This window comes from Moschus berezovskii, chromosome 4 (assembly GCF_049115385.1).
Source record: "Moschus berezovskii isolate FMDL1 chromosome 4, NW_MosBer_1.0, whole genome shotgun sequence".
Lineage (NCBI taxonomy): Eukaryota > Metazoa > Chordata > Mammalia > Artiodactyla > Moschidae > Moschus > Moschus berezovskii.
Genome location: NC_142463.1, coordinates 80,537,665 through 80,563,479, shown reverse-complemented (window position 1 = coordinate 80,563,479; position 25,815 = coordinate 80,537,665). Strand labels below are relative to the sequence as shown.

General features: G+C 38.4%; 1 long non-coding RNA gene across 1 annotated transcript in view; it reads right to left on the bottom strand.

Moving 5' to 3' along the window:
- Positions 1-278: 278 nt before the first annotated feature.
- Positions 279-25,815, bottom strand: part of LOC148778069 (uncharacterized) — a 179,733-nt gene continuing 154,196 nt past the window's right edge. Inside the window, exon 3 of the long non-coding RNA XR_016037232.1 lies at positions 279-361. This is a non-coding gene — a long non-coding RNA (uncharacterized LOC148778069). The remainder of the gene's footprint in view (positions 362-25,815) is intronic.

Below are 25,815 nucleotides of genomic sequence, written 5' to 3'. Positions count from 1 at the left end.
TCATGGGGTCACAAAGAGTCGGACATGACTAAACGACTGAAATGAACTGAACTGAACTGAACTGAATTGAAGATCTGGGTAGAATTTATTTTAAAATTTCAAAATATTTGAAATCCCCATTTGCCTTTTCCTAGTCTAGTCCTGTGTGATTAAAAGCTGACTTCTTGGGTTTTCAAATTAGTTAGCTTAGCTCTTATGTATTTTGGAGACTTACACCCAAGGTAGCTAAGAAGATTTCTTACCTCAGGTTCAGGAATCTGCTTACCACAGCTCCCAATCCATTACTTGCTTTTCTCATAAGTTGTACCTTCTTTCTACTGATTTATTCCTGAAGAGCTAGCTCATTCCTTTGGATTTCCTTCTGTAAAGGAAAACATCAACACAAAGAAAATATATTTCCCTCAGCGAGTGTTTTTATTTATTGATTAGGTGCTACTTTAACCTTCTAACTCACAGCTAGTGTCCTCCCAAACCAAATTGTATGTCTGATATATAAAGTCAAAATAAAGGAAAGAACACACAAAGGTGTCACTTTTAAAGGTGCTTGCTCATGATTGAGTGTAGAACCCTCAGTGGGAGGAGTAAAGAAATATTTCCATTAGTCTAACATAGATTGATGAAAACTCTACCCAGTTTGAACATTCTCCTAGAATCTGTCAGCTCAGTCTGACATTTTAGGCCCCAGATCTGGTGGCCTAAGCAAAATGGAAAATAGGAGGTAAAGACTGATCTCTGATGTAGGCCTCAGAAAAGAGTAATAATAATAATAGCAACAAGAATAAAAACATTATTTCTATTATTAATAATACCTAATAATTTTATAATCTAATATGAACCAGACATTCAGAACATGTCATGTACTTTGTATGTATTAATTTATGTGATCCTTATAAGAACTCTATCAGTTAGGTACCAATTAAAAAATGAGATTAAGTAAAATGCCCAAAGTCATGAAACTACTAACTATGTTTCCTCTTGAAAATTTGTGAAGTTTTCATGTTATCCAGTCAGCTGACCAAGATAGCAGTCAAGATAGAGATTTAATGCAGAACCCTAAGTGGAAGTTGGCTACCAACTCCCCTAATCCCGGAGGAGGTAGTTAGTTGGGGTATATCCCAAATCTACTGGAGGAGAGAGCCTCACTACCATATGCAGAGTAGTGTACTCTTCTCTAAGAGAAATATAAGAGAAACCCTGATGATGGGAAAGATAGAAGACAGGAGCAGAAGGGGATGACAGAGGATGAGATGGTTGAATGGCATCACCAACTCAATGGACATAAGTTTGAGCAAAATCCCGGAGTTGGTCATGGAGAGGAAAGCCTGGCATGCTGAAGTCTATGGGGTGATAAAGTGTCAGACACAACTGAGCAACTGAACAACAATAATACATTGTTTCTCCTCCAAAGTTTCTAGTTCTGAAGGCAAGCTTAGATATTCACATAAAATGATTAAGTAGCAATTCAACCCAATATACATGTTAAATATCATCAGTTCAGTTCAGTTCAGTTGCTCACTTGTGTCTGACTCTTTGCAACCCCATGAATCACAGCACGCAAGGCCTCCCTGTCCATCACCAACTCCCGGAGTTCACTCAAACTCATGTCCATCGAGTTGGTGATGCCATCCAGCCATCTCATTCTCTGTCATAAATGGTATTTATTTCATTCAAATCAATAAACATTTGCTGGAACTTACTTTATTTTACAAACTGACTAAAGATGACAAAATCATGATCTGCATTCAAGAAGAAGGTGTGGGATCTGTTTGGAGGACCTCAAGGTTTAGTGGGAAAAAGCAGTCTCTTCAATCAGCAATTAAAATTTTAATGCAGTCATTAGATACCCAAGAAGATGTGACTGGCATTTCCTAAAAGATTAAGGAATGCTGGCCAGAAAAAGGTAATGTTTAAATTGAATCTTAAAGGATACATTTTTAATATTTCTATGAAAGGAACATTTCTCATTTGAAAACATAAATTTTCATTCCTAAATAAAATCTATCATTGTATATAGCAACTCCTTGGTACATCACAGACATGCAAACCTGAAACGTATAGCCCATTCATGACACAATTTAACTTCATATGTTGCAAATCAGTCTAACTTAGAGCATGGCATTTGGAAAGTCAATTTAGTGAAAGGCCAGCTGTCAGGGCAATGGACACATGTATTTTCACATCAGTGCCTCCCTACTGGCTAATAAAAACGCTAAGTCAATGCCATTAATAAAGAGATTTCACAAGTTTGATCCATTGTAGTACCTTATTTTTACACATTTAAAGGTTCTAAAGATTTGGAAATACATCATGGGTACTTGTCAATATTTTTGAACTAAGAACAAGTTCCAATACTTTGATGCATTCATCAGTAGTGTTCCACTTTAGATGCATTTATTCTTTCAGCACATCCTTACTGAACACCCACTCAGCGCCAGGTACTGTCTTGGGCATGGAGTAGACAGCAGTTCACAAGGCAAGCAAGAGTCTAGTTTCAGGAATGTTGAATACTGATGGAGAAAGTCTGATGTTAACCACGTAAGAAATGAATAGATAAGCTGCTTTTACATCAGAACTAGAAATTAATATAAGTGCTATAAAGAAAACAAATAAAGGTGGTATGTTAGAGAATGAATTGGGGGCTATAGAAGGAAGCTATTTGAGCAAGGATGACCCTCAAAACCTATTATGAAAATAAATTTTTTTCATAAAAAATAGAACATTAAGTTTTTTATTATAAGTGTAAAAAAAAATGAGTTCCTAAGAACGGCTACAAAGACTATCAGAAATTAACATCACTGTCCAAGGTAAAGTGAATAATAAATGCAATTATTAAATACTGTAAAGTTAAAATTGAAAATATGACATTTCAATCTGACTGGAATGTTAAAAAATGTACCAACTATGAAATATATAGTAAAGAAAATTCCAGGAAGTAGGAACAGCAAGTGCAGAGGCTCAAAGACAGAGGGGAATTTGAACAACTGATTCCAAAGCTTTCAGCTCTAGTACTTTGGCCATCTGATGTGAAGAGCCAACTCATTGAAAAGGACCCTGATATTGGGAAAGATTGGAAAGCAGGAGGAGATGGGGACAGCCAAGGACAAGATGGTTGAATGGCAGCACCAACTCAATGGACATGAGTTTGGTCAAGCTCTGGGAGATGGTGAAGGACAGGGAAGCCTGGCGTGCTGCAGTCCATGAGGCTGCAAAGAGTCAGACATGACTGAGAAACTGAACAAGAAAAAGAGAATAGAGAAAAAAAAAATGAAAGTGGTCAGATATGAGACGAGAGAAGATAGCTCTAAACAGCTCTAAACCCGAGAGGGTTTTAGAAAATAAGGTAAGAAGTTTGGAATTTTTTTTCCCACTGGCATGGAAAGCCATCAAAGGAGTCTAAGCAAAGTAATGATGTCATTAGATTAGACTTTAAAAAAAACTGTTCAAGCTACTGTGATGAAAGCAGGGAAATCAACTAGAGGCAACTGAATTTGAGCAAATAAGACATGAGGATGTGTCAGACTATACCTGTAAGAATTGTCGGAAGGTATATGATCACATTCATGGTGCATTTTGGAAGTAGAGCTAGCAATATACCTGTGAATTGGGTCTTTGGCTTGAGTGGGATGATAAAGAAAAGTCCCAGAAACTAAAGAAGAATTGGAAGATTAAAAAATAAAGAGCTATCTTTGCCATGTTAAAATTGTAATTCTATTATGTATCTGTAAAGATGCTACACAAGCTTCTAGAAATATGAGTCTAGAATTCAGAGAAAAGGTATAGAAAAATGGATTTATAATTGAGAGATCTCATCACATAGTATTTGAATACATGGAACTGAATTATATTGTTAAATAAAAAATATTTTTATTAAGGCGATGAGGATACACACAGAGCCCAGTGGTTTCCAACATGTAAAGATCTGGCAGACGAGGAAAGAAGCAAGGGAGACTGAGGAAGAACCTCAGTGATGTAACAGGAAGCCAAGTAAACAGGACATCATGAAGGCTTAGAGAAGAATTTCAAAAAGGAGCATTTTGTCAGATAACTGACTCTAGGATGTGGTGAATTAGAGGGCCCTGCTGACTTCAATAAGCACAAGGTCACTTCCAGAATGTGGTGGCAATGAAAACCAGATAAGTGGAATATGGTAACTTAGCTATTACTGTCTGATAAACCACCACAGACATAAAATAACAACTATTATTTCTTACAAGTGTACTGCTCCTCTGGACCAGTCTCAGCTGATCTCAACAGGGTTAGGTCATGTGACTGCAGTTAACCAATGGGTACCCTAGGGGTCAGTTGCTCTAGAATATCCCCAAGTATAACAATGACAATGACTCATCTCTGTTTTGCAGGGTTTCTTAACCTCCCAAAGGACTACCCTGGCATGCTTTCAGAATGGTGGCAGTCTTCCAAGAATAGGAAAGCAGAAGGACACAAGGCTTCCTGAAACATTGACTGAACACTGGCACGCTATCATTTCTCTAATATCCCATAGGCAAAGGCCAGTTCAAGTTCTCCCAGAAACAGATTGGGTGAGAGACTACAAAGTTAGAGACCAAAGGGCATGGATACAAGAAGGTTATTAATCACAACCCACAGTACAAATAAATTATCATATGTGGACAAGAGGGTTGACAAGAGAATAGAAGGAAAGTCCATAGAGACAGTCACAACTGTTTGAAGCATTTTGCTCCAAAGTCACAGACAGATGGGTGGTTGCCAAACTAAAGATGCTGTGAAGTGAAGGTCTCTATTTTGTTTGTTTGGTAGATTTTTGTTTTTTAAGATGGATATGAATGATTGTGTTCACTTAATGATTGAAATTATTCAGGAGAGAGACAGTTCAGGAGAGAAAAGGATTCCTGTGGGAACCAAGTGTGTGAGTAGATTGGCTAAAATTGGAGAGGTTGGCTTTACTATGCAAATTCAGGAGCATGTCTTCAAGAACTACAAAAGGGAAGGAAGAGCATGTGCATATCTAGTTTCCCTAGATATGTTAAAGTGGATGTTAATTTAACATTTAAATCTCAGAATTCTTAGGGTTTAATAAAAGTATAACAGTTCAGAGAAATTTTATTTTTAAAAAAGACTGGATTACAAATCAAAATTACAGAGAGAATTTTTCATACCAGGGCAATCTAGTTCTGCTACGCAATAAAGCTACCGAAAGACAAAGACAAAATATGTTCAAAAGGGAAATCAGCTGTCTGATTCCACAAATCAAAATATTTCACAGTGACTTGCAAATCCAGTGATATGTTCACAAAGAAGTCACTCTCCAATGTAAAATACTGATTGGATACATGGTACAAACTTCCATTATTACTGTACTCCTAAAGTGTGACATTTTGAATGTGCACTGCTGTGACATCGTTTACTTGACTAATCACTTGAGGAGTTGAAATAGCCATTCAGTTGAAGATTGCTTAAATTTACAACCTACTGCATTTGTAAAAAATTCATCAGCTCAATATTGAGAGATATTGTCCATGCTACTGCGAAGTCCCTTCAGTCATATCTAACTCTTTGAGACCCCATGGATTGTAGCACACCAGGTTCCTCTATCCATGAGACTCTCCAGGCAAGAATACAGGAGTGGGTTGCCATTGCCTCCTCCAGGGGATCTTCCTGACCCAGGGATCGAACTTATGTCTCCTATGGCTCCTACATTGCAGGCAGATTCTTTAACACAGAGTCAGCAGGGAAACCTAATTGTCCCTGATGTAGGTCAAATGTCTTTGAGTGTTTATCATTTAGGGAAATCTGTACAGATGGGGGGTGGTTGAAGAAGAAAAATCTCACAAAAGTTAACTTTAAAAATCTGAGTTTATTATGCAAATTTTACAAAATTCTAAAATTTTACAAATTTTTAGGCTTTAAGGCACAGATTGAGAGGGATATGTGGCTGACAATGGACATGTCGTGTATAATGACCATTTCAAAATCAGAAGTCCTCTTTCATTCAAACCAGATCCTGATTTCACAGGAAACACAGGCTAACCACATATCTTAAACCTAAACTTTTTATGGTAATTGTTAAGTCTTTATTTTCACATTTGTTAAAGCCAATACAACATGACTCCTAGGTCAAGAACAAGTGCTTTCTAATTTCAAAAGCCTTCCCACAGATTCTTCCAATATATGATCTCATCTTTATATAGATTGCCTCAGGCTGCCTGTGAGGACCCTAAAAGGACAGGTCATTAGCAATTAAAAGCAGGACAAGCTTCTTTAAGGAGGTTAAAAGAGTTAGCCTTTAAGGCTGTCTTGACCTCCATTGATTGCAGCCATGAAATTAAAAGATGCTTACTCCTTGGAAGGAAAGTTATGACCAGCCTAGATAGCATATTAAAGAGCAGAGACATTACTTGGCCAACCAAGGTCCGTCTAGTCAAGGCTATGGTTTTTCCCGTGGTCATGTATGAATGTGAGAGTTGGACTGTGAAGAAAGCTGATCACCAAAGAATTGATGCTTTTGAACTGTGGTGTTGGAGAAGACTCTTGAGAGTCCTTTGTACTGCAAGGAGATCCAACCAGTCCATTCTAAAGGAGATCAATCCTGGGTGTTCATTGGAAGGACTGATGCTAAAGCTGAAACTGCAATACTTTGGACACCTCATGCGAAGAGTTGACTCACTGGAAAAGACTCTGATGCTGGGAAGGATTGGGAGCGGTAGGAGACGGGGACGACAGAGAATGAGATGGCTGAATGGCATCACCGACTCTGTGGACATGAGTTTGAGTGAACTCCGGGAGTTGGTGATGGACAGGGAGGCCTGGCGTGCTGTGATTCATGGGGTTGCGGAGAATCGGACACGACTGAGCGACTGAACTGAACTGACCTCAATTTTTCATTTAAGAAACCATTCCAAAATCAAAACTGTTCCAATATTCTTCATCTGACTATAAGAGTGCTTAATTGTACTGAAGTCATCACACTGAGAGAGAGATGTGAAGGTAGGAGGCACACATAAAGTTGGAGCTTTATACAGTAAGGCAGAGTCAACACAAACAGACCGATCAGCAACCAGGAGCACAAAGAATGAGGAAAAAGGAAGATAGATGAACAAAGCAGAGGCAGAGAAGAAATGTTTAATTCACTTTGAGCTTCCCTGGTGGCTCAGAGGTTAAAGCGTCTGCCTGCAATGCGGGAGACCTGGGTTCGATCCCTGGGTCGGGAAGATCCCCTGGAGAAGGAAATGGCAACCCACTCCAGTATTCTTGCCTGGAGAATCCCATGGATGGAGAAGCCTGGTGGTCTATAGTCCACGGGTCTCAAATAGTCGGACACAACTGAGTGACTTAACTTTTCTAACTTTCAAACATTTATCGAGCAACTACCATGAGTAAGACATGGTTCAGAAATAGAAGTTGGGAAAGTGTACAAGGCAAGACAAATATATAAGCATATGATATAAAGGTAATGCAATGGTAAGGCTGTACACAGGGTTCCATAGGTACTCAAAGGCGGGACACTTAATTAAGTCAGGCACACCAGAGGATATATGCTAGAAGGTATATTTCCTGAGCTGTATCTTAAAGAGAGGCAGAGAAGAAGGCAGAGAACCAAATAATGAATGCCTTTGAACTGTGGTGCTGAGAGTCCCTGAGACTCCTGGAGGGTCCCTTGGATAGCAAAGAGATCAAACCAGTCAATCTTAAGGGAAATCAACCCGGAATACGCATTGGAAGGAATGATGCTGAAGCTGAAGCTCCAGTATTTTGGTCACCTAATGTGAATGGTTTCAGCCCTGGGAATTTTGACATCCTTCCTTTGCAAGCATAAGTTCGTGTGGAGTTGATCCCAGAGGCTTATGAAGAATCTAAAACAGATACATAGATGGTTTGTACCATTAGAAAACACCTACAGCATTTTATTCATGGAAATATCATGGAGTATATAAATGAAACACACCTTGTTTCTGATCATCTGAGAAGTAAAATGACATATATGTACTAGGATAACTGAGTAGTTACCATAACCACATCCATATCTACAGATTGCAGATGAAAATATGAAACCTTTCAGCCTCAAGCACATTGCTCTTTGGCCAGATCAAATGGCATGAAGACAAAACTACTAATCTCCATGTTCAGCTTTTCCTATCATCAAAATCAGACTAAAAACATTTGATAACCTCAGTTCCAATTTTTCCTCACCAATGAAACCCAATATTTGTACTTGAGCTCTTCCTTAAAATTTTTCACTAACCTTCGGTTAGCTGAGAAAAGTAAATTAATTAAAGCCATTTAGGAAACTATCAACTGAGGGTTAGGATTTTGAAGGTTTGAGTGATATCAAGAACACTAATAACTGAATATATCAAGAAAGCCATTTACTATTGATGCTCTGATACAGTAAAACTCCGTAAAGTATAGCCTACAAGTGCATCTTGTACTTGTACTACAAGTGAATCTGCCTGCAAGTGCAAGAGACATAAGAGGCATGATTCAATACCTGGTTCCAGAATATCCCATGGAGTAGGAAATGGCATCCTACTCCAGTATTCTTGCCTGGAAAATTCCATGAACAGAGGAGCCTGGCAGACATACTGAGTGATTGAGCATACACACACAAATATTTGAGCCAAAATTTCATGAGATCCCATTTATGAAAAAAGAATATTCCTGGGATTTATAAGATCCAGTGCTTTACTTGGAAGACAGAATTTAAATAGCAGAGCTGATTACATAATCTGAAATCTAGTATGTCTTGAAAAGCTTTAAAATATACAGCTCTAACATATTTTTTCAGCTGTCTTGAAAAAACTAAATCTTTTCAATTGTGAAAACTCTGATGAATATTTATCATCAGGTTAAATATTAGTCACCAAGTTCTGTTCCTGAAGTTCTTATAAAGTCAAGTTCCTAGTAATTAAAGAGACAACTACCCATGTTACAGCTATAAAATGAGCTCTCTAATAGGAAAGCAAACATCTAACAAAGGCTGAGATCAAATCCTTTTAGTGGGCTTTTGACTTGCTGGGAAGGAGATCTATTCCAAGCATAAACACAACCCTCCAGAAATGGTCTTTTTATGATGCTCTAAAATATCTAATAGGTGCTCAACATCCACTATGAACTTGTGAACCTAAAATGTATTTAGGGGTATTTATAAGTGTGGAGTCATATAGCATGACATGCACACATATCTGATGCAGGCACAATTACTGCACCATCATCACTGTTAAAGCTACCTGTATAGTATCATAAGTCCTCCCAAAAAAGATTTTTAAATTTTACAACTGAAAAAATAACTAGAAAAGTGGATTATGGTGACTCTACAAAATCAATAGCTAGCCACATTAACACTAAAACATTCAGGAACTGAGAGGCATGCTGTTTTGTACTGGTGAAATTTTTAGTTAGACATGTGTTTTATTGTCGTCATTTAAAAGCCCTACATAATAAGCATATTCCTCAATGGTGTACATTCTTTATAATGTTGATATTTTAAAAAGCATTTCAATTTTGAAAGTGATGGTTAGAATTGTTTGTTAGGCCATGGGGACCGGTGATCTCACAACTTCCCAACCAACCATTCAAACTTTTGTGCTTAAATAAATGCAAATCTCTATTTATGTAGTAGACATGGTCTTGAAGAACTCTTTAAAAACAGAATTCTTTAATAAATGACAATGTCATACGTTAACGGGGAATTGGGCAGTTTAGGTAAACTACACAGTTAATTCTTTGATATGATAAATCTTTTGATAAACTAAAAAGGAAATCTTTTAATATATATATCTGTTTTATAGATTAAGAGTTCATGTACGAGATTTTCTTAAACTGCACATATTTGTATATCTCATGGCTGAGAAAGAAATAATTTTAATTGCACGAGTTCAGACTTGGGTGAGATTGCTCAATCTTTTTAAAACACAGTGGTTGTTTTATATATATATATATTTTTTAACTCTAATGGAAAGTAGGAAAGCATTTCTGTCTTCCATCTGAGAATGATCTATCATAAAGTGAGAGATTTTAATAATCACTTGTAATAAAGTACTGTTGGGCATGCTGAATTTTTCTTCTTGGTAGTTTGGCTCACCAAGTTATCCAGATTCATGATAAGGTACAGCTTACATATGGCCAATGGCCAATTGTTTAAACTCTACTGTGCTTAGTTGGTCAGTCATGTCTGATTCTTTGCAACCACTTGACTGTAGCCGACCAGGCTTTTCTGTCCTTGGGGATTCTCCAGGCAGGAATATCAGAGTGGGTTGCCATGCCTTCCTCCAAGTGATCTTCCCAACCCAGGGATCAAACCCAGGTCTCCCGCATTGCAGGCAGATTCTTTACTGTCTGAGCCACCAGGGAAGACCTTAAACTCTACTAGAAGCTACTAATAAGAAGAAAGGGATTTCCCTGGCAATCCAGTGTCTAAGACTCTGCACGCCCAATGCAAGGGGCCAGAGCTTTATCCCTGGTCAAGGAGCTAGATCCCATATGCTGCAATTAAAATTTCACATGCCACAACTAAAAGATCCTGCACACCAAATAAATAAATAAATATTTTTTAAAGAGAGAGAAAGAGAATAGTTATTTGTCAAAGAAGGCATAGTTTTGTTCCAAATCTCCAGGAATCTCTGTTGTAGTTCTCCTAACAGTGAATAACATTGTTAAGCACCCTAATGGGTTACACACACTTTGAATTCCATTGTATTCACTAAGTCATAAGAACTAAATGGTAAAATAAATTATACTACAGTTTTGTTCTGTTGGGAGGCTTCCCTTGGTGTAGGGCCCTCTCAAATATGGCATTTGGGGTAATAGAGTGAATCATTCAGAGGCTCAAATCTGATAGACATTTCTCCAATATAAATGGGCCTGCCAAACTTGTACCAGTAATATCTTACATAAAGAACATAACTTCTTTTACTTTGAAAGAGGTATCTTAGCAGGTCCTTTAGTAGTAGGTCCATTAAAAGGTAAATGGAGCTAGAGGCCCCCATATCTTTTTGCTCTTTCATCTGCCTCCCTTTGACACTGCACACCAAGGCACTAGGAATATCTGGTATTCCCTGATCTCCTAGTCCTCTCAGCATGATGGCATCAAGGTAACAGAATATATGGTGTCCTGTGAAATAGAAAATCAGGGTGCCTGAAGGCTATATTTTATTTCTTGAATCTGAAGAGTTAGCAAGAGCCTGAAATAAGATGAGGAAAATTAATTGCTCTCCTTGTAAGGTAAAAGAAAACTGCTTCTTTTTTTCTCTAAATATTGAAATAGATAAAAATCAAGAGCTATGTAGGAGATGCCACAGACTATGTTAATTTGTTCCAATAAAGAGATAACATTTGGAACATCAACTGAAAATTTGTCACTCTCTGAATAAGCTACTGATATTATGTCAACTTTTTAAAACCAATATGCCTTCTGAATGACCAACCAAGTAAGTTAAGTGAGGTTTCTATTGATTAGTTTTGGCTTTATGTCTGTGTTCAAGTCACCAGACACAGTTACTCCATGAATGCAGCCTTGGGAAATTTGAGTGGAAGATTTAAGCAAAATCCTATGACATTATCACAGAAAATTTCCTCAAGTACATCATACTTTCCTCTTTTACTTTCTTGTTTTTTAAGACTGCCTAGTACTCTTGCCTCGGAGAAGGCAATGGCAAGCCACTCCAGTACTCTTGCCTAGAAAATCCCATGGATGGAGGAGCCTGGTGGCTGCAGTCCATGGGGTCACTCAGTCGGACACAACTGAGCGACCTCACTTTCACTTTTCACTTTCACGCATTGGAGAAGGAAATGGCAACCCACTCCAGTGTTCTTGCCTGGAGAATCCCATGGACGGAGGAGCCTGGTTGGCTGCAGTCCATGGGGTCGCTACAAGTCAGACATGACTGAGCGACTTCACTTTCCCTTTTCACTTTCACACATTGGAGAAGGAAATGGCAACCCACTCCAGTGTTCTTGCCTGGAGAATCCCAGGGACGGGGGAGCCTGGTGGGCTGCTGTCTATGAGGTCACACAGAGTCGGACATGACTGAAGTGACTTAGCAGCTTAGCAGTACTCTTGCCTGGAAAATCCCATGGACTGAGGAGCCTGGTAGGCTGCAGACAATGGGGTCGCAAGAGTTGGACACAACTGAGCAACTTCACTTTCCCTTTTCACTTTCATGCATTGGAAAAGGAAATGGCAACCTACTCCAGTGTTCTTGCCTGGAGAATCCCAGGGACGGGGGAGCCTGGTGGGCTGCCGTCTATGGGGTCGCACAGAGTCGGACACGACTGAAGCGACTTAGCAGCAGCAGCAGCAGCAGTTCTGTTAATTGACTTAGTTTTGGGAATTGAAAAATTCCCATGACTCTCCATCATGGGAGTCTAAGACAAGCCTCTTTTTATCAGATTTAAAATGTTTTTTTGTTTGTTTTAGGTTTTCCAATTCAAGTGAGACTTTAGTAGGCTACCTATTTCAACCCCAGTGATCCCACAATCAACTAGTCACCCCTAGATAAGCTTGCAGATCATTTAAACTCTACCTTTGCTACTTATAATGGAAACCATAACTACTTATGTCACTCAGATCTATCATTCCAGGCAAAACCATATAACCCATTTTAGTCCTGCTCTAATCACTTAGGTAAATTGATTACTCTCTAAATTAAAATTACTGGTAATCATGCTTATTTTTCCTTAAAATAGATAATTTTCTCTAAGAGATTCACTAGAGGCATCAAAAAGCATTGTGTCTTTGAAAAGACCAGGGTTCAAATCCTGGTTCTGCCACTTGCTAGCTGTTGTCTGTTTAGCAAGTTTCTTAAACTTTTTCAACTCTATCACATGAGAATTTGTATTTAACTATATGCAAAATGACCAGCAAAGAACTTCTCAGGAAATGGTAACTTGTAACATTGTTAGTAATGGCATTAACACAAAATTATTTTTGTTATTTATTACATGTACAGTTATAGTGAATGTCCTTTAAAACAAACTACAAATACCCCAGTAGACAGATGGTGAAAGCAACAGTTTTAGAATATTACATTTTGGCTGGCTTCAGGTCACAAATAAAGGTGTCCTAGTCCATAGTAGTAATTGATCATCTTTATTCACAAAGGAAGAAAACAACATATTTCACTCACATCTCACTACGTCTGAGTTATGGAGGCATTCATTATTTTTAAGAGTAACTCCCACTCCTCACTACCATCCATAAAGTGTTTTCTCACCTTGTACCCGTGACAATGTGAAAAGTGAAAATACATCTTCTAAACACCACATAGCAATTAAGGTAATGATCTTTCCTTGTACAGGGCATTGGACTGCTCTCACACCACCCCATTTCAGCTGTCTAGGAAGGTTGCAATAGGGTGCTACTTAAAAAGGACTTTCTTATAAAAGCTATGGAAAGAAATTGTCTGTTGACAGTTGAGAAATTGAGCTTGCATCTGTTTTACCAAAAATGTTAAATTCTCTCAGCAGTTTTTTGAATTCTTTTATAAAGAAGTACTAAACCATTTAAGACAACACTGCATAATTCAAAAGAAAAGAAAGGACAGGCTGCAGGAAGGAAAATTGTGGCTTAATAGAAGTCAGCATTATCTGGATCTTTCTAATCATAATTTCAGCTGTTAAAGCACCAGGGACGTCATCAGTATAGACACTATATTCTGACTCAATTACACTGTGCATTAGAAGTAGTGGTTTACAGCATCTATTACATTTATCATTACCCTTGTACCATACTAGATTTTCCAAAGGGGTGGAGGAAACCCTCTCTCTTAAGTGAAAAGAAAACTGAAAAGCAAATTCAGTGGAATGCATAATAGGTGTTCCTTGGGAGAGTGCTTTAGGTTTCAGTTCATTTCTTCATAAGATGAACATTCCCACCAAAAGCATCAGAGTAAACATCATGCCTCATTAATCCTTTCCATTGTTCATTCAGCATGCATGTAGGTATAACACTGATTAATAGAAAGAAATTACAATATTCAGTGACTTTGAATAAGCAATGGAGAAAGCAAACACTTATTAGATTTCATGAATTAAAAAAAGCCTCTCTAACAAAGCTGATGTGGGAGGATAATGGTTCAGCTATTCTAGTAAAGGACGCAGAGTCCTCTTTCCTATGAATAGCTGGGCTTGATGTGTGATGCTGGGAACAACACAAGCCCATACATCATTCTAATGTGACAAAGCAAAAAAATAACATTTGAAAAAATAAGCTTTTCAGATACATACCATTTGGTGGGCATTCGATAATCTCAAAAAGTATAAATAGGTTTGGCCTTTCAGTAAAGATTTGTCAAAAATAATAATACATATAGATTAAATAGTAATAATTATTATAGACTAAATAAATAGGTAAAATTTTCATCCTGGTTTAGGTCCACTAATTCATGTTCCTACTTTTAGTTTTTATTAGTTATTTTATCCTTTTGCTTTTTCTGGAGAACTTTCAAGGAGGTAAACTCTCTTGAGTATTTACTTGCATGTTTGTAAAGCAAACTTGATTATTAATTTAAAACATGCTACTTTTGGGACTTCCCTGGTTGTCCTGTGGTTAAGAATCAATGTTGTAATGCAGGGCATGCGGGTTTGATCCCTGGTTGGGGAACTAAGATCCCACATGCCATGGAATAACTAAGCCCAAGCACTGCAACTACTGAGCTTGCACACTCTGGAGCCTGTGCATCACACTAGAGCATCCATGCACCACAGTGAAGATCCCTCATGCTGCATCTAAGACCTGATGCAGCCAAATATATAAATATTTAAAACATGTTACCCTTCATAGAATCAGAAGTGTTAAAGGAGACTTAGGTCAACACTATCCAAACTGGACTAATCTTCAGAATTATTTATGGAGCTTCCTAGGCACTATCCCAGAGATGCTATTTTGGGCTGCACTATGTCCCCTGAAATTCATGTGTTGAATTCCTAACCATCACTACCTAGGTATGTGCTATTTTGGGAGATATGGGCTTCAAAGAAGTGAGTAATGAGATATAAGGACATTAAGGGGAGCCCTAAACCAGTATGACAGGGGTTCTTGTGAGTGGAGATTAGGACACAGAGAGGTAGAGAGCAAAGTTGATGTGAAAACAGTGGAAGAAGATGTCTATCTACATTCATCTTCCAGTTGGAAGATGAATAAATTCTGGTGTATCTAATGCCCATCACTGTGATTACATTTAGCAAGAATGCACTGTATACTTCCAAGTTGTTCAGAGAGTAGACTTCAAATGTTCTCACCACAAGAAAGAAATGGTAATTTTGTGACATGATGGAAGTTTAGCTAACCTATAGTGGTAGTCATTTGCAATATATAACTGTATTAAACCAAATCATACACCTTAAACTTACACAATATGTCAATTAAATCTCAATAAACCTGGGGAAAAAATATCTTCAAGTGATTTTGCTAATTGGCCAGGTTTAGATCAACCCTACCATCCAGAAGTTGAATTCAGTTTACTTATTCATTCACTTTGCCTTGTTTTGTTTTTTGAGAGAACAATTACCAAGCATCTGCTGATCTAGGAATAGTTCCAGACACTGGGGATACAGATGAATAAGACACAATAATTGCATTCAAAGAGCTTGCCATTTAAAGGATAGAGACATAAGATGTGGAATTAGCATAGAGCAAAGAGGACCAAAGAGATACTGATGAAGGGCACTTAACAAAGTCTGCACAGGTCAGAAGAAGCTTCTTGAAAGAGGCAGTGTTTGAGATGTGCTTTAAAATATGATTAGAGGTAAATCAAGTAAAGAAAACTTGAGGAAGAGAGAATGCAAATATTACCAATATCTATTTTATGGCTGAGGAAACTGAAGCCCAAGTAGGTTAGCCAGGTATCCAAGATCATAAGTATCACAAGCAGAAGAGCTGAGATTTGAACCCAAGTGGTGGCACTAGCGCTAAAGAAACTGCCTGCCAATATGAGAGACATAAGAGATAACAGTTCAAGCCCTGGATTGGGATGATCCCCTGGAGGAGGACATGGCAGCCCACTCCAGTATTCTTGCCTGGAGAATCCTATGGACAGAGGAGCCTGGTGGGCTACAGTCCATAGTGTTGCAAAGAGTCAGGCATGGCAGAAGTGACTAAGCATGTAGCCACACCCTGACCTCATGAATCATGCTCTTCCCAGCTCACTTCCTCTGTGCTTCTCCAAATTGTCTTCCTTCCACCCTTAGTCTGAGTCTGTTCAGGCTGAGTTAGCAAAATACCATAGATTGGGTGATTTATAAACAACAGAAAGTTATTTCTTACAGTTCTGGAGGCTGGGGAGCCCAAGATCAAGGTACTAACAGACACAGTATCTGATAAGACCCTCTTCCTGGTACATAGCTGATGACTTTTACAGTGTCTTCACAAGGTACACAGAGCAAGGACTCTTTCTGAAACTTCTTTTATAAAGCCACTACCCAGCAGTGGGTTTTCATTCCAATCCCAAAGAAAGGCAATGCCAAAGAATGCTCAAAAGTTAGTTAAGTCACTCAGTCATGTCCAACTCTTTGTGACCCGTGGACTATAGACCACCAGGCTTCTCCATCCATGGGATTCTCCAGGCAAGGATACTGGAGTGGGTTGCCATTTCCTTCTCCAGGGGATCTTCCTGACCCAGGGATCGAACCCAGGTCTCCCGCATTGCAGGCATACGTTTAAACCTCTGAGCCACCAGGGAAGCTCAAGAATGTTCAGACTACCACACAATTGTATTCATCTCACATGCTAGTAAAGTCATGCTCAAAATTCTCCAAGCCAGGCTTCAGCAATACATGAACCGTGAACTTCCAGATGTTTGAGCTGGTTTTAGAAAAGGCAGAGGAACCAGAGATCAAATTGCCAACATCCACTGGATCATCGAAAAAGCAAGACAGTTCCAGAAAAACATCTATTTCTGCTTTATTGACTATGCGAAAGCCTTTGACTGTGTGGATCACAATAAACTGTGGAAAATTCTGAAAGAGATGGGAATACCAGACCACCTGACCTGCCTCTTGAGAAACCTATTTTCAGGTAAGGAAGCAACAGTTAGAACTGGACATGGAACAACAGACTGGTTCCAAATAGGAAAAGGAGTACATCAAGGCTGTATATTGTCACCCTGCTTATTTAACTTATATGCAGAGTACATCATGAGGAACGCTGGGCTGGAATAGGCACAAGCTGGAATCAAGATTGCCAGGAGAAATATCAATAACCTCAGATATGCAGATGACACCACCCTTATGGCAGAAAGTGAAGAGGAACTAAAAAGCCTCTTGATGAAAGTGAAAGAGGAGAGTGAAAAAGTTGGCTTAAAGCTCAACATTCAGAAAACCAAGATCATGGCATCTGGTCCCATCACTTCATGGGAAAAAGATGGGGAAACAGTGGAAACAGTGTCAGACTTTATTTTTCTGGGCTCCAAAATCACTGCAGATGGTATTGCACCCATGAAATTAAAAGATACTTACATCTTGGAAGGAAAGTTATGACCAACCTAGATAGCATATTAAAAAGCAGAGATATTACTTTGCCAACCAAGGTCCATCTAGTCAAGGCTATGGTTTTTCCAGTGGTCATGTATGGATGTGAGAGTTGGACTGTGAAGAAAGCTTGATCGCCGAAGAATTGATGCTTTTGAGCTGTGTTGTTGGAGAAGACTCTTGAGAGTCCCTTGGACTGCAAGGAGATCCAACCAGTCCATTCTAAAGATCAGCCCTGGGTATTCATTAGTGGGACTGATGCTGAAGCTGAAACTCTAATACTTTGGCCACCTCATGCGATGAGTTGACTCACTGTAAAAGACTCTGATGCTGGGAGGGATTGGGGGCGGGAGGAGAAGGGGACAACAGAGAATGAGATGGCTGGATGGCATCACCGACTCCATGGACATGAGTTTGAGTGAACTCCGGGAGTTGGTGATGGACAGGGAGGCCTGGCATGCTGTGATTCATGGGGTCGCAAAGAGTTGGACACGACTGAGTGACTGAACTGAACTGAACTGAATCCCATTTGTGAGGTCTCTACCCTCATGACCTAATCACCTCTCAAAGGTTCTACCTTCTAATACACCCTGCAAGATTAAGATTTCAACATATGGCTCTTGGGGGACATAAACATCAGACCATAGCTTATAAATATTTCAAGTTTTATCATGTGATACAACTTAAAATATGTGCATTTCATTGTATTCTCATGCATCTATCAATGCAGGTATTTTTTAAAATACATGAGCTTGTAAAACTTGCAGTTAAAGATACATGGTTAAAAACTATGAAGTCATAACAATAATTTAAAAAGAAAGCTACCAATGACATACAATCTAAATTTTCCATATAATTAACTAATGGGTAATATTATATAATACCAATTTAGACCTTCATACATGAATACATTATGTATGTATTATTACATTACTATGTATTATTATGTATAAGATATGATGAATCCAACATTTGGGGGCAGGGGGTAGGCAGCCAAAGATGTTTTGAATTTTGAAGCATCAATTCTGAATCAAAGAGCCTGAATCAAAGAACCGGGCTTCATCTGAGGGCTAGACTATATATTAACATCCTTGGTGGCCACTGACAGGAAGTGGTTCTAAGAACAAACTAAAATGATCATTTAGGGCTTACAGTCTTGCAACTACTCCCTTGTACCTATGGGAAGGACATAAATCATAACTGAGCTATTAAATCAGGAGAGGGAAGTTTGAGTTCCGTAATGAGTGCATGGTGGTTCATTCCACTATTCTGTTTACTTTTAATTTTCCATAATAATCAAATACATTTTGGTTCAGCCACACAGTAGACTATTATGTGGTCTCTAAAACTCCTCTTTTTAAAAAGCATTTAATAACCTGAAGAACAATTCAAAATAAAATGCTAAGGGCAAAAAGCAGGATGAAAATTAAGTATGTATCATGATCCTAATTATTGGTGTAGGTATTTATCAACAAGGAGACAAATCAGAATGTCTGCAGTATGGCCTCTGTATGAGGGGATCATGAGTGATCATTGTTTTTTTCTTTTTATCTCTTTTAAAAATTATCTCTGGTCAACAGGGAATATTAAGTATACATAATAATGTGTGTACATGTGCTTGTAAGGTTTAGTATTAACTGACTGAGCTGCTGTAAGTAAAAGCAGAGAATGAGAAACTGGGGCCTCTTTCCTGGCCTATTATTTTAAAGTGTGTCTCAAGTCTAGTTGCACGTTAAAATGACATAGGTTGTCTTTAAAAAAATTCTAATGCCTAAGACCCATTCAAAGAGTTTCTGATGTAATGGGTCTTGAGCAGAGTCCAAATATGAGTTTTATTTCTCCTTGTTTTAGAGGTTTTGTTTTTTAGGGTTTTTTATTTTTTCTGATGGAGGTGGGGAAGCGGGGTTTCTTTGCTTCTCTCCAGGTGAATCCAGTTTGAAGTTAGGATTAAAAACCAATGTTCACTATGTATGGATCAACTATTATTTATCAAGCACTACGCCTTACTAGAGGCTTCTCAGTGGTAAAGAATCCTCCTACCAATGCAGAAGACTCAGGAAACATGGGTTCTATCCCTGAGTCAGGAAGATCCCCTGGAGGAGGAAATGGCAACCTACTCCAGTATTCTTGCCTGGTAAATCTCATGGACAGAGGAGCCTGGCAGGCTACCCATGGGGTTACAAAGAATCTGACATGGCTGAGCATGCATGCACAGAACAGATACCTTGCTAGAAGCAAAATCTACATATAGATTCACAAACTTGAGAAAAGAATCATAGAGATCACTTGGGGATAGAGAGGAAAAACAAAACAACATCACTATAGACTTCCTAGCTGGCAGCAATTGGAATACAATTAGCAGCGATTATAGATTTTATATATATATAATAGAGTCTACTGAGAGTAGGACACGACAGTGACTTATCAACAATACACACACATACACACACACACGAAGTTTCCATGAGGTATTCAGAGATATGAATTCCCTTGTGATCATTTCCTAGAAATTTATTCAGATAAGTTCAGAGAATATGACAATATTTGATTCTACTTTCTGACAATTTCAGCTCTTCATGTAACAGCCATGTATTGATTTCACTGAATTCTACATCAAGACTTCAACTTAATCAGTCTTTTCTCCTGATGTCCTTAGTTAAATCACTACGTGGAAAATTACCACATTGGCTGGAAAACGAATGCTGATTTTCAAGAGAAAATAGGGATGCTACTGTGTAGTGGGGACAGGAGGAGTAAAGTTTGGAACCAATGGGTTTTTCTAAAGTGCCTGCTAGTTCCACCTTCAGTTCAGTACAGTTCAGTCGCTCAGTCACGTCTGACTCTTTGTGACCCCATGAATCACAGCACGCCAGGCCTCCCTGTCCATCACCAACTCCCAGAGTTCACTCAAACTCATGTCCATGGAGTCGGTGATGCCATCCAGCCATCTCATTCTCTGTCATCCCCTTCTCCTCCTGCCCCCAATCCCTTCTAGCATCAGAGTCTTTTCCAGTGAGTCAACTCTTCACATGAGGTGGCCAAAGTATTGGAGTTTCAGCTTCAGCGTCAGTCATTCCAATGAACAGCCAGGATTGATCTCCTTTACAATGGACTGGTTGGATCTCCTTGCAGTACAAGGGACTCTCAAGAGTCTTCTCCAACACCACAGTTCAAAAGCATCAATTCTTCGGTGATCAGCTTTCTTCACAATCCAACTCTCACATCCATACATGACCACTGGAAAAACCACAGCCTTGACTAGATGGACCTTTGTTGGCAAAGTAATATCTCTGCTTTTTAATATGCTATCTAGGTTGGTCATAACTTTCCTTCCAAGGAGTAAACGTCTTTTAATTTCATGGCTGCAATCAGCATCTGCAGTGATTTTGGAGCCCCAAAAAGTAAAGTCTGACACTGTTTCCACTGTTTCCCCATCTATTTCCCATGAAGTGACGGGGACTAAATGCCATGATCTTCGTTTTCTGAATGTTGAGCTTTAAGCCAACTTTTTCACTCTCCTCTTTCACTTTCTTCAAGAGGCTCTTTAGTTCCTCTTCAGTTTCTGCCATAAGGGTGGTGTCATCTGCATATCTGAGGTTATTGATATTTCACCCGGCAATCTTGATTCCAGCTTGTGCCTCTTCCAGTCCAGCGTTCCTCATGATATACTCTGCATATAAGTTAAATAAGCAGGGTGACAATATACAGCCTTAACATACTCCTTTTCCTATTTGGAACCAGTCTGTTGTTCCATGTCCAGTTCTAACTGTTGCTTCCTGACCTGCATATAGGTTTCTGAAGAGGCAGGTCAGGTGGTCTGGTATTCCCATCTCTTTTAGAATTTTCCACAGTTTATTGTGATTCACACAGTCAAAGGCTTTGGTATAGTCCCCAGTGATAAATTTTGGAAGAGCAATAGCGATCCAATAGGAGGCCCTCTCAGCCCTAGAAGGGCTGTCCGAGGACAAACAAATTAGATAATGGACAAAGGAAAGGTGGAATTAAGAATAAGGAATTTCACTCCCCTTATCCATTAGCTAATTTTTTTTATTTCAATTTTTCCTACTATTTTATATAAGATGAGGTAGTGATGATAAACCTTATGACTCTTATTTGTATATTAATACAGAATAGTGACTGTACTAGAGGAGTTATGAACATCACTTAGATGGGTAATGATTGATGAAATTTTAAACCTAATTCTGAAAAGAATAGCTATTTTATATTATGCTCCTTCAGTATGAACAATGCTGCTGGCTCCCACTGTTACAGGGAAGTTTAAATCTGGCCAGAAGAATATACGTGTGAGGTTGCCTAAGGGTGACTTCAGCAGACACCACAGATTGATTCCCTCAGGGCCACTCTGGAAGCCTTACAGTATATCTCCTTGTTCATTAGAGGTTGGAACATTGTCTACTTTTCCCAAGTTCCTTGTAGCTAGCTTATACGTTTGACTACATTCCCCTAACAGATTCCCTTATGAGACTTTGATAGTGGAGACAAGATTGTGAGCAGGGGCTGCACAGATCTAATAAACAGGATCAAGGAAGGCCTAGAATTTCAATAGCAGCACTTGAGGAGGTTTGGTGAATAGGAGTATAGAAGAACAGAGGGCAGCAGTACAATTTCTGGACTTCTTTGAAACAGAGCAGTGATGTGTTTGGGCATTTCTTCTATTTGTGTCACCCATCTGTGAACACAACCTTGATCCTGTGCACATTCAGAAATCCTCTGAGCCAACAAATACTCTGTAATAAATCCCTTCCCATTTAAACTAACCAGATTTGACCCATAACTGAAAATACTAATACAAGGAGACAGTGATGTATATACAACTGAGACTTTGATAGTTTGATAGACTAAAGCTATGTTTATTTAGCATCTATAGTAACCTTCTAGAATAAGACCAAGTTTATATGTTATTTATATAATCTGTTATAATAATGTGTAAATTATATTAAATTTATGTTAAGTAAGTCAGAATGCTCTCTTAGTCTAGAATTATGGTGGGGAGGGAGGAGCTTTAAAATTTAAAAAAAATTTTTAAATAAGACTGTCATTTACTGAAGGCTTACATGAAATTTGCAATGAAAAAGGCAACTTTGAGGCAGAAGCTCAGCAAATACTATGTCTTAGTTCTTAACACATTAAATTATAGAATAACTTTAATAAAAACACAATCTAAGTCATTTAAGAAAGGTAAGAAAGAAAAGAACTCATGACACTCAGGTAGGAAAAGTGAAACCTCTAGTTACTTAGAGAAAAGAAGAAAAGGAATCCAACTCCTAACGTGGCAAACATCAAAAAAAAATTTTTAAAAAGATGCTAATAGCATCAATTTGAAAGAGGTAACAGCATTTGTAAATTACTGAAGACCCTTACAGTGTTTTCCCGTTTGAATAAAGCATTACATCTCTTTGTTACTGGAGATTTCAAATTTTAGAATATGTGACATGAAGTTCTGTTAATTATGGAGTCTGCTCTCTTCTTTAGAATCTCTGGATGAATAAGAGAGATATGAGAACCAGATATTATATGGTTGTATAAATGTACTGATTTAAGGTCTGGTTTTTTTTTTTATAATGAGCTGTATAAGCTGTTTGTATATTTTAGAGGTTAATTCCTTGTCAGTTGCATCATTTGCAAATATTTTCTCCCATTCTAGGTTGCCTTTTTGTTTTATGGTTTTCTTTTCTGTGCAAAAGCTTTTAAGTTTAATTAGATCTCATTTGATTATTTTTGTTTTTATATCCATTACTCTAGGAGACAGATCCAAAAAGATATTGCTACAATTCATGTTAAAGATTGGTTGGCTTATGTTTTCCTCTGGGAGTTTTATAGTATCTGTTTCGGCATTTAGGTCTTTAATCCACTTTGAACTTACTTTTCCCACAATGGAATATTATTAAGCCATGAGAAGGAAAAAATCCTGCCATTTGAAACAATTTGGACAGAATTTGAGGGCATTTTTACTAAGTGAAATAAATCATATAGAGAAAGATAAATACTGCATGCGATTACTTAATGCTAAGAAGTAAAAGTTAACCTCAGAAAGAGAGAGTAGAAAAGTGGTTGCCAGAGGCTGGGTGGGTGGGAGAAATAGAGAAAGGCTAGTAAAAACGTAAGAACTTTCAGCTGTAAGATGAATAAGGTCTGAAGATCTAATGTATATCATGGTAACTAGGTAATTATAGCTGCTAACACTGTATAATAGAATTGAAATTTGCTAAAAAAGTAGAACTTAAAAGATCTCACCAAAAAAAAAAAAAAAAAAGTGAGAGGTAATGAATGTGTTAATTAATTTGATGATAGGAATTCTTTAAGGGCTTCCCTTGTGGCTCAGACGGTAAAGCGTCTGCCTGCAATGCAGGAGACCTGAGTTCGATCCCTGGGTCGGAAAGATCCCCTGGAGAAGGAAATGGCAACCCACTCCAGTACTCTTGCCTGGAGAATTCCATGGACTGAGGAGCCTCGTGGGCTACAGTCCATGGAGTGGCAAAGAGTCGGACACGACTGAGTGACTTTCTTTAACAACGTATATATATCAAATCACCACAGTGTATAGTTTAAATATCTTACCATTGTGTTTATCATTTGTACCTCAATAAAACTGAAAATATTAAAAATAATTACAGCATATACATTTTGAAACCTTACTAAATCTTTCTAGGACATAAATCATTACAAGAAACAATAAAGATGGACCACATGTGCATAATAAAATTTAGTTTCAAAAAATATGGACTCTACAACTGTAGGATAAAGAAATATGAGTAGAAAATATTTCTGTGTCAAAAAACTAGGAGTTAGGTTAAACCTAGGATGAATATGAGTCAGTAGTAAAATTAGAAGTTGAAAAAAGAATTGATTTCATTTCAGTTTGCACAGCTAGAAATATAGAGCTCAGAAAAAGAGGAGTCACATGTGCTCTCTCCCTGAATAAATCCATCTTAGGAATACTAAGTTCCAGTCTAAATATGATATCTTAAGAGAGAGATTGAGAAATGGACTCAGGTCCAGAGCACCAAGACGGTGAGAGGAGAGAATCTGGGATCAAGGTATATGTGTGGTGCTTGAGAAAGCTGTATCTGACTCATCTGGGAAAGACAGAGGACAAATGTCCCAGAAGACATTTAAAAGAAGTGTCTTTGTTGACTTGGGGCTAAATTGATATTAGAAGGCTTCTGAAAACTGCGATCAATTAGTACTATATAATCATTGGCTACTGCAATCAAATGACCCCAAGTCCTCAAGCTTTCTGTGATCATCTTTTCCTTTAATAAGCAAACAAACCAGCACTCCTCCCTTCCCCATATTTCCATGATTTCCTGGAGGAAGAAAGAAGTTGCTTACATTCTACAAGTGGTTTTCTCTCCATTCCCCCATTATGCCGGCTGTCAGCTTTTCCTCATATGCTACTCTGGTAACCTCACCCTTCGGCTACAACTGTCCTAGATTTTCTCACCAAGAACCATCTCTTTTTCATTTTGCAAAGCACCATTTCACAACCCTATAATGAAATAAGCTTTAGCTGAAACCTTTAGGTTGTTAAGTAGCTTTACTCACTAAGCCAAAAGAAAAGCAGGATTGGGGGTGCCAGCCCAAGTTGTCATCTGTGCTTTATACTAACCTGCACCAATCCCAATAGGTCATCCAACCCAATAGATCAGATATTCTGATGAGCCCTTGTCCTTGGATTTAATTAAAATAGTTCCTGCTTATCTGTAGGGAATACATTTCAAGACTCTAGTGGATGCCTGATGCCACTGCTGCTGCTAAGTCACTTCAGTCGTGTCTGACTCTGTGTGACCCCATAGATGGAAGACCACCAGGCTCCCCTGTCCCTGGGATTCTCCAGGCAAGAACACTGGAGTGGGTTGCCATTTCCTTCTCCAATGTGTGAAAGTGAAAAGTGAAAGTGAAGTCGCTCAGTTGTGTCTGACTAGTAGCGACCCCATGGACTGCAGCCCACCAGGCTCCTCCATCCATGGGATTTTCTAGGCAAGAGTACTGGAGTGGCCTTGCCATTGCCTTCTCCAGCCTGATGCCACAGAAGGTACTAAAAACTACATATAGCTTTTACTTTGTTTCCATTCCAATATTACTTTTTTAATTGAAGCATAGTTAATTTACAATATTGTGTTAGCTTTAGGTGGAAGACAAAGTGATTCAAATATATATATATACATTCTTTTACACATTCCTCTTTATTATAGGTTGTTAGAACTGGACATGGAAAAACAGATTGGTTCCAAATAGGAAAAAGAGTACGTCAAAGCTGTATATTGTCACCCTGCTTATTTAACTTATATGCAGAGTACATCATGAGAAATGCCGGACTGGATGAAGGACAAGCTGGAATCAAGATTGCTGGGA